General features: G+C 35.8%; 1 protein-coding gene across 1 annotated transcript in view; it reads left to right on the top strand.

Moving 5' to 3' along the window:
- The first annotated feature begins 1,956 nt into the window (after positions 1 to 1,956).
- LOC150092987 (uncharacterized) overlaps positions 1,957 to 6,950 on the top strand; it is a 90,489-nt gene continuing 85,495 nt past the window's right edge. The window contains exon 1 of the mRNA XM_090413406.1: positions 1,957 to 2,106. The gene's annotated coding sequence lies outside the window, so the exon portion shown is untranslated. The remainder of the gene's footprint in view (positions 2,107 to 6,950) is intronic.

Here is a 6,950-nt window from a genome sequence, read left to right as displayed (position 1 = left end):
TCACTTCGACAACTTATATATAGTTTGCAAATTGCAGGAAACGAAGAACATAAATTCTTCCCTTTTCTTTTCCTCTTAAAACAACAATAACAACCTTGCAGCGAATGTCACCTATAGTATCGAAACGCAACACCCACGCACAAAATTAGCTATATACATAAAAATGTGTTCACGGTCCAAACCAGTTCGATGCATTGACTGAAAACATGCGATTTTGTCTTGTTCCGTTGGTATTCAACATGTATGTGTTTTTCTGTCTATAATTAACCTCTGCTATTAGGACAAAAAAAGAATCTTTTTCATAAGAAAAAAAAATACTTGTTCTACGAGTGCAGAATACTTGATGTTGCTTTGTAGATACAAAGTAAACACTACTATAAAGCAGAATGGTAAAAACAGGCGGTTAGGGAAAACTCGTTTCTCTTATTCACGGGGAAAATAAATAAAAGAAAAAAAATACGTACAACGCTGCATAATAAAAAGACGAGGAAGCACCAGCGGAGTTTTAGCTCTTCATTATCATAAAGCAGTTGGATATTTAGTTATGAATCTGTTTTGCGATATTCCAATTGGGCGTTAGGCTTGTTTTCAACAAAGAACATTGGGGTATTAGAATTGTTTGTAAATTTGGAATAAATAAAGTGCGCGTTGGCGGTCTGGATGCAGAATCCTCTGCTGTTTTCATTATTTTTATATTATTTATTATTTAATTTAATCGTTTTTAGCACGCTTAACGAACCAGTGGAGAGAAACGTGGGTTTAGCGAGAGAGAGAGAGAGAGAGAGAGAGAGAGAGAGAGAGAGAGAGAGAGAGAGAGAGAGAGAGAGAGAGAGAGATTAGTTTATCTGAACCTATACTAGTTTATTTATTAAATTATTATTTTTTTTTGTAATTTATTGTTTTTTATTAGCATGTTCCTTTAGGAAACACACACTACTATTTTCTTCGAGTGTCATCCGTGATGGTGTTTTGAAAAGTGATATGAATAAAAAAAAAGGAGCAGTTGATATAAAATATCAATAACTCAATCTATTTAAATTAAATGGATAATAAAATAATATATTTTAACTAAATTTATTTTAGTTGAGTAAATATTTATGGCGGTATAATAAGTAGTATAATTGGATAGATGGCTTGGTAAAAACGATAAAAAAAGTTCTCCACACCACTCTGAAGGAGTATCAAAAACTAATGCACTTGTTTCTTCAAAAGAGCACAGTGCGTAAGAGCAAAGTGCATAAAACTACATTTTCTTGCAAAATTCAAAAGCACACATTGAACGATGCACGTTAACAATGTAGACATGCTCACTTAAAGAGACTTCGATTGCAAGCAGTTTATATTTATGCATAACATTGCTTTTAGTAATTTCGAAACACTGCAAAAAAAAAAAAAAACATTTTGAGTGATTGAGGTTGTTATTAAGTTGATCAATTTGAAGCAGTAGTTTTTTAGCGACATACTAACATTTATAGGAGATGTTTGCAAGGAGAAAAATCAGTGGGATTATAATCTCACAGGCACCTGGAAAAATACCTTAAAGAGTTTCAAGTAGTTGTTAGGTTGCATCGCTGCATAAACGAGATTCCGATTAAATATGCAACCGAGTTGCTCGTGCAGGTGAGGGTCTGGATAGGTGTCTCCAGTCTATATCAGCCAAATGGGTGTCTGTCTCTTTTAACTGGATAAACGAAACCATGGACTCCCAAGAATTCGTTTAAATTTCAGTATGCAGCGGTTACTTGCTGGATACGTTGTGAGTTCAAAATGCATCCCAACTACTCCACAAGAGCATGATGCATGAGACTGCCGAAAGTCCCATTCTCTCAGCAAGGGGGTGTTACGTTCCAACTTTTTTTTTTCTTTTTCTTTACTCAACCAGACTGGTCCGTTTCTACCGCAGATAGCCGCTGGAATGTACCTGTACTTTGCAGACGTGCATGACCTCTTCATTGCGCATGCTCCGAAGTGGTACCGGCTTGCAGCTGCTACCTGGCCCAACAGTCCACGTGCTTGAAACAAAATAGACGTCGCTAACGAACTTTTGCCGGTTGGCGGGAAGGAGCGTGCTAGTTGTGTGGAAGAACGATGGATGGGAAACTCAGGGTGAGTAGTTTTTAAATAGCATGGATAGATGGAAATGGACTGTGATCTTCCAAACGCGTTAATTAAATTGCTGTTTACTTTTCGGTTGTTCGGTCGCTAGGCTTTGGAAACATTCTCCTTAAATGGGGAAAGCAACACTCCTTTGCATTGCCGTTCATTTGACAGGTAGGGACTTTTTTTTTATCAGCATATAATGTTACTTCATGTTTTCTTTAAAAAAAATATAAAATAGCAATAGAATCCACCCAAAATCGAGCGATTCAATTACTTTGATCGGTATGGCTGCGCATACTCATGTAACCGACTGTTGGTTTAGTGACACGTGACTTGAAACGGTTACCATCCCAACGGTCAGTGTTTATTGTATCCAAGCGGTGTCGGGACTACGCTTCACCACAGCTTAAGAGCGCTGCGGGTATTGGAGTTGCGGAGGTGGCTCTACGCGAGGTAACCAAACGTTACATCCTTCCCATGTGAAATCGCAACGCCTACACATCAGACTGACATGTGTACCATGACGTATTAAAAAAAAAAAGCAAAGACAAAAAAATAATAAAACTGTCACGTTTCTTTATATAACTGAAAGTCTGTAACGGTCGCTGAGTTAGTAAAAAAGGAAAAAAAAAGGAATGTTTAACAAATGGAAGTGCCTGAAGGCTGACAGTTAGAGGCAGTATTTCATGCAGAGTGCTGCAATGCTTCTAGACGGCTTGGGGTATTTATTTATTTCAATCCTCATTCTCTTAAAATAGCTATCATACAAAAACCATAACAATAATGATAATAAACATGTTTGGTTACAGCGCAGCAAATTTTTAAGGCCACATTATTTCCAGTTGAAGATGTTTCTGCACACACACTGTTCGTTTATTTGGACGGAGATGCCCATAATAAATTGGTGGTTTTTCATATGTGTACTAGCTATTTGAATGTTAATTGCTTTTAATGTTTAACTTATTTTGCAATGATAGAGTCTGTTGAATATATCAAGCTATGTTTGTTGTCTGAATCGGATCTCTTTTATCAGTAGCATTGGCTTCGATAGCAGGTTAAAAAAAAACTTAAAAAATGAATGAATATTTACACAACTTCACGTGTAGATGATGAATTGATTTCATGCATAGTGCTTGAAAAGGTGATTTCAAATTCTCGCATCCCACTCCAAAACGTATTCAAATAATAAATGCATCCAGAGCCGCATCACGTGAATTTGCCCATTTAATCAAAATAGATTCTGTAAACGATTTAAATAATAATCTTTAGATACTTGGATGCCTCAAAATAAAAATGCCTTGCTTTAGGGACTGTTTCCCTCTTCATAGGTCACAACTTTCTCTAGCAAAAACTGTCCAGATATTGCACTATGAAGAATCGGTTATTAATGTTCCAAAAAGAATCATTTTTATTTTTGTAAAAGGGTCTTTAACCCTCAACAGTTATTTTTGTTAATCACAGGCAGCTCTTGGAGAAAGGAATTCTTAGAACTAATGCAAATCAAGTCACTTAGCGGATAAAGTGAAGCAGCTTCAGGAGAATGTCAAGATGTTCAGACAGTTTGGTACTTGTTTATCTTGGGTGATTGGAGGTGGTAACAAGCGGGTAAATTAATCCGGATCCATTTAGAACACATACACGTACAGTCAGAAATATTTTACATTCATGTGAGTACCCGTAACTAATAATTATGCATCATTCTGAATTCAATCAATCTTAACAGATACATTAAGAATATAAATTAACAAGTATAGATGAACTGAGCATTAAAGAAAAAAAAATCAAAATGTATACGGTGGTAAGAATAAAAATAAACTGCTTCAGTATAACTTATTACAGAAATATATAGGTATAATATCCAGACCTACATTTAGAAAGAAGCGTACACATGCACACACTAACAGTTTATTAGCTACACTTATCTAACAACGAGTAATATTTGCTGCCAATCCTCAGAACTGTAGCATGGACTCTACGAGATGCAGAAGCCATTTCACAGGAATGATGGCTCATGACTGTATCTCACAGTTGTCTTGGAGTGAACTGCAGTGGATCTCTATCGCTAAGTTGGTCCCACTTCATCTGAGATGTTCAATTGAGTTGAGATTTTGTAGCTGATCAAACCAGCGAAGTAGGGTAAAGTCATTTTCATGCTCCTAGAAGAATCTCAAACATTTTGCGACACTACTAAAAGTAACTATTACCAGATGGTCAAAAAAAAAAAAAAAAGCATATATATTCAGACATTTCAAGTTGGGGTATTTAGACACTGCCCTACCGGCCTCAAGAGAATCCCATTCGTAACAGGACCACTAATCTGCAGTGTTGGCACCGGCACGGTACGTCCATTAATTCATTTCTCATAATATCTTGGAACACATGGAACCGGGCTCCCCCCCCCATCCTCCCCTCCAGTCTCGGCGTTCGTAGCAGCAGCTGTTTTTAGCTGACGGAAATGGAAGTCGGTGAATTTGTCTTCTGCTGTCTCATCCATGACGGGGTCTGATCCAATGTACACTCCGATATGCACCCTGGTAGACTACTGTTGTACTCGGTTATTGCCAATCAACAGATTTGGCCCATCTGTTAGACTGCACGGCTTATGACATCAATATATTTTCCGACTACAGGACTGCCGTTTCTACAGGATGTATTTTAGTTGTTGGACTATTCTAGTATGCTTTAGACACTTTCCTTCTTGAACACTTCAGTAGGACAATGATTGGTTGGCTGATTGGAATTACCCCAAGCAACTAAAACTATGAGGACAGTATATTATCCTGTTAACGTAACAACTAAAGTTTCCAGGAGGATAACCATTCTTTCCCTCCATATAAAACCAGCTAACCTTTATGAGAGTTTTTTAAATGTTAGTTTAAAAAGACTGTCATAAAAAGTCTAGATTATTGGCCTCTTATATGGGATTCAAACTCAGGTGTTTCCAGTCGAAGTGCAATATACCGTGTATTTGCGATAGCAGGAAGGCAGTGAAACTGCTTGTACACCGACAAGTCCACTGCCGATTGTCATATCGCGCTCATCTGAATCCATCGTTTTAAAATGTACAAAATACTATAAGTATCTGCGAATTAATCACAGCGATCCAAGATTATATTACGGAGAAAGATTAATTTCTTGAGCAAATGAATGGGAAATATCTTTATAAGTAACATACCATGATTGTGAAATCAGAAAAGCCCATAAGGAAAACACCAGTTCTTGTATTCCTAACATAATAAGGAAAAGGAATAGTAAAATCTTTTTGACGTATTAAATGTTTTAATACTCACTGCTGGAATAATATATAATTGAGTCTCTTCTATTTCGTCTTTTTTAAAACAAATCCGAGAATAGTCCTGCGACTTCCCTCATGTAATTCTGTTCTCAAATTATTTCATACACTTTCTTAGATTTCTTTTAACCCAGGAAGAACTCCTGTTTCCAAAATGCACAATAGCTAATTATATTTTCTGCTTTTGCCACTATTTTATGCATTCTGTACTGCTTAATGATCTATCAAATAACGTCATAATTTGCACATTTTAACTCTCTTTTCCCATCTCTGATGATCTCAAAGAACTAGTTTAATTATGCTAGTAAAATTACTTAGGATATCTTAGTTTTATTAAGATGATTGAGTTTGTGTTTTCAGAAAAAGCTCCAATCATCTTAAAACAGACAGTCTGCGAACTATAGTAAAGTTCGCCAGCAAAGACGTTCAAGGCGACATCCTCTGTTAGTAAAGTCAAGCTTTCCGAAAGGTGACTTCGGAAAGCATTCGTACCCATTACCTTTGACGATGTGCAACCTCACACGAGAACGACTACAGAGATTCACTGCTTTAGTTTCAAAGTTGTGGGCTTTCACCGTGCTGCCTACACTTGGCTCCATCTAATTTCCATCTTTTCTCGAAATTGAACATTGAACATTTGAGAGAACATAACTTGACTTTATAATCTAATACTTCATATCATATAATGAAGTCAAGGCAGCTGTGACGATACCGTACTATCAACAAAAGCGATTCAGTTCTATGACAAACTCATATAACTATCCGAACATCAGTCGAAGTATGAACAGCGATGATCATTGTCAAAATTTCAGCTTTCATTAAGTGATTTTACGATATCCTTTGTTATGTCATTAAACGCTGGAGTTATTTATTTCTTTTATGACTAGCATATTTGATTTCTTGGAAATTTCCTCTCAATTTCAGTATCAAGAAGAAGAGAGCGTTATTTTCTTTCTTTTACTTTTTTTAAAAAATTTAAAATTTTGTTTTTATATTTCTTTGATTATACTATTCCTGCATATTATATTGCTATTAACTCTATTAACTGAGTGTCATTTAAATTTTTGTACTACCTACTCTCCCCCCCCACCCGTATGCTTGGCTGCTCATGAAAAAAAAAAAAAGGTTACCTACTTTTCTTTGACCTCAGTTATTCTAATGTATTACGCCGATAATTGGTTATTTCTGCATTGTTCATTTTCTAATTAAACTATAATATAAACCCTGTTTTTTTTTTTTTTTTTTTTTAGTTAGATGATTATCCACATTTATATTTAGGTAATGAGAACAATTTAGTATTAAAGCATAGGAAGTGATAAATAAAATAATGCACAAAAATTAAATATCCAATTATGAATTAACTTCCAGTCATTGCTTTTTATTGCGAATTCCTAATGACTTCGGATATTACAAAAAAAGTTACGACTAATGCGTTTTATTTATTTATTTTTCGAAAAAAATGTATGCAGCTTTGTTAAGAACTTTCCCATGTAACCGTTCTCTACTTATCCACGGTCCACAACCAGCTGCCCCAGACTTCCTGTTTCAACCGAAACTA

This window comes from Typopeltis vanoorti, chromosome 24, assembly GCF_054136105.1.
Source record: "Typopeltis vanoorti isolate ZY-2024b chromosome 24, IOZ_Tvanoo_1.0, whole genome shotgun sequence".
NCBI classification, from domain to species: Eukaryota; Metazoa; Arthropoda; class Arachnida; order Uropygi; family Thelyphonidae; genus Typopeltis; species Typopeltis vanoorti.
Note: the sequence above shows the minus strand (reverse complement) of the source record. Positions and strands in the feature narration are given on the sequence as shown.